Consider the following 3380-nt stretch of genomic DNA (forward strand, 5'->3'; position numbering starts at 1 on the left):
TCCCAGGAGGCAGGGAGAATGGGGCATAGTATCATTAGTGAAATATGAAGGTCACACATTTAATCATTTGTTCAATAATATTCTGCACTCTCTATGTCAGACCCTGTGCCAGGTCACTGGGATCCAGAGATGAACACAGAAGTCCCTGCCTTCCAGGAAATAGCAGTCTAGTCAGAAAGGGAAACTAGCTTGGGGAAGAAAGATGAACATTTACTCATAAGGTGAGAGATCTGAGAAAACTTAAATGTCATCTAGAGTACTCCTCACACTGCCCCACCTGAAGCAAACTGTAAAGAGAAGAAAACAAGTCCAAATGGAGTAAAATTCATACCTCTACTTACTGTCAGAGCCACCCCAGAATGTGAGGCCAGAATTCTTTTTTTTTTTTTGAAGGGGAAGTGGTTGGTGAAAGGAAGTGGGAAGATGGGGTTGCAATCCAGCAGGTGACCTTCATGCTCATGTGATTCCAAAGGAGAGCTGGACTTTGATTTGGCCTTGAGCTTGACCTGTGGAAGGGTTAGACCTTGAATGAGGGAGTCTCACAAGGTTATGTTGGGAGTAGGAAGAGGGGCACGTGGAATCCTCTTTTCCAGGTCCACTCTCCCAGAACCTTCCTTTGAACCAACGAGGCTCTAGAGAAGGCAGGTGATTGCAGGTGTGAGGTGATATCTCATTGTGGTTTTGATTTGCACTTCCGTGGTGATTATTGATGTTGGGAAATGTTTATGTACCTGTTGGCTGTTCATACGTCTTCTTTGATAAAATATTTATTCAGATTCTCTGCCCATTTTTAATCTGGTTGTTTGTTTGTTTGTTTTTCTATTGTGTTGTATGACTTCTTTATATATTTTGGATATTAACCCCTTACCAGATATACGATTTGCAAATATTTTCTCCCATTCTGTTTGTTGCCTTTTCATTTTGTTGATCGTTTCCTTTGCTAGACAGACAATTTTTAGCTTGATATGGTTCCACTTGTTTGCTTTTGCTTTTATTGCCTTTGCTTTTGGTATCAAATCCAAAAAAACATCATTGTTAAGACCTATGTCAAGGAGCTTACCCTCTATGTTTTTTTCTAGGAGTTTTCTGGCTTCAGGTTTTATGTTCAAGTCTTTAATCCATTTTTATTTTAACATCTTTATTGGAGTATAATTGCTTTACAATGGTGTGTTAGTTTCTGCTTTATAACAAAGTGAATCCGTTATACATATACATATGTACCCATATCTCTTCCCCCTTGCGTCTCCCTCCCTCCTACCCTCCCTATCCCACCCCTCTAGGTGGTCACAAAGCACCGAGCTGATCTCCCTGTGCTATGCGGCTGCTTCCCACTAGCTATCTATTTTACATTTGGTAGTGTATATATGTCCATGACACTCTCTCACTTTGTCCCAGCTTACCCTTCCCCCTCCCCATATCCTCAAGTCCATTCTCTAGTAGGCCTGTGTCTTTATTCCCGTCTTGCCACTAGGTTCTTCATGACCTTTTTTTTTTTTCCCTTAGACTCCATATATATGTGTTAGCATACTGTATTTGTTTTTCTCTTTCTGACTTACTTCACTCTGTATGACAGACTCTAACTCCATCCAACTCACTACAAATAACTCCATTTTGTTTCTTTTTATGGCTGAGTAATATTCCATTGTATATATGTGCCACATCTTCTTTATCCATTCATCCCATGATGGACGCTTAGGTTGCTTCCATGTCCTGGCTATTGTAAATAGAGCTGCAATGAACATTTTGGTACATGACTCTTTTTGAATTACGGTTTTCTCAGGGTATATGCCCAGTAGTGGGATTGCTGGGTCGTATGGTAGTTCTATTTTTAGTTTTTTAAGGAACCTCCATACTGTTCTCCATAGTGGCTGTATCAGTTTACATTCCCACCAACAGTCCAAGAGTGTTCCCTTTTCTCCACACCCTCTCCAGCAGTTATTGTTTCTAGATTTTTTGATGATGGCCATTCTGACCGGTGTGAGATGATATCTCATTGTAGTTTTGATTTGCATTTCTCTAATGATTAATGATGTTGAGCATTCTTTCATGTGTATGTTGGCAATCTGTATATCTTCTTTGGAGAAATGTCTATTTAGGTCTTCTGTCCATTTTTGGATTGTGTTGTTTGTTTTTTTGATATTGAGCTGCATGAGCTGCTTGTAAATTTTTGAAATTAATCCTTTGTCAGTTGCTTCATTTGCAAATATTTTCTCCCATTCTGAGGGTTGTCTTTTCGTCTTGTTTATGGTTTCCTTTGTTGTGCAAAAGCTTTTAAGTTTCATTAGGTCCCATTTGTTAACTTTTGTTTTTATTTCCATTTCTCTAGGAGGTGGGTCAAAAAGGATCCTGCTGTGATTTATGTCATAGAGTGTTCTGCCTATGTTTTCCTCTAAGAGTTTGATAGTGTCTGGCCTTACATTTAGGGCTTTAATCCATTTTGAGTTTATTTTTGTGTATGGTGTTAGGGAGTGTTCTAATCTCATTCTTTTACACGTAGCTTTCCAGTTTTCCCAGCACCACTTATTGAAGAGGCTGTCTTTCCTCCACTGTATATTCTTGCCTCCTTTATCAAAGATAAGGTGACCATATGTGAGTGGGTTTATCTCTGGGCTTTCTATCCTGTTCCATTGATCTATAGTTCTGTTTTTGTGCCAGTACCGTACTGTCTTGATTATTGTAGGTTTCTGGTATAGTCTGAAGTCCGGGAGCCTGATTCCTCCAGCTCCGTTTCTCTTTCTCAAGATTGCTTTGGCTATTCGGGGTCCTTTGTGTTTCCATACAAATTGTGAAATTTTTTGTTCTAGTTCTGTGAAAAATGCCATTGGCAGTTTGATAGGGATTGCATTGAATCTGTAGATTGCTTTGGGTAGTATAGTCATTTTCACAATGTTGACTCTTCCAATCCAAGAACATGGTATATCTCTCCGTCTGTTTGTATCACTTTAATTTCTTTCTTCAGTGTCTTACAGTTTTCTGCATACAGGTCTTTTGTCTTCTTAGGTAGGTTTATTCCTAGATATTTTATTCTTTTTGTTGCAATGGTAAATGGGAGTGTTTTCTTAATTTCACTTTCAGATTTTTCATCATTAGTGTATAGGAATGCAAGAGATTTCTGTGCATTAATTTTGTATCCTGCTACTTTACCAAATTCATTGATCACCTCTGGTAGTTTTCCGGTAGCATCTTTAGGATTCTCTATGTATAGTATCATGTCATCTGCAAACAGTGACAGCTTCACTTCTTCTTTTCCGATTTGGATTCCTTTTCTTTCTTTTTCTTCTCTGACTGCTGTGGCTAAAACTTCCAAAACTATGTTGAATAATAGTGGTGACAGTGGGCAAACTTGTCTTGTTTCTGATCTTAGTGGAAATGGTTTCAGT

This window comes from Balaenoptera acutorostrata, chromosome 8 (assembly GCF_949987535.1).
Source record: "Balaenoptera acutorostrata chromosome 8, mBalAcu1.1, whole genome shotgun sequence".
Classification (NCBI taxonomy): domain Eukaryota; kingdom Metazoa; phylum Chordata; class Mammalia; order Artiodactyla; family Balaenopteridae; genus Balaenoptera; species Balaenoptera acutorostrata.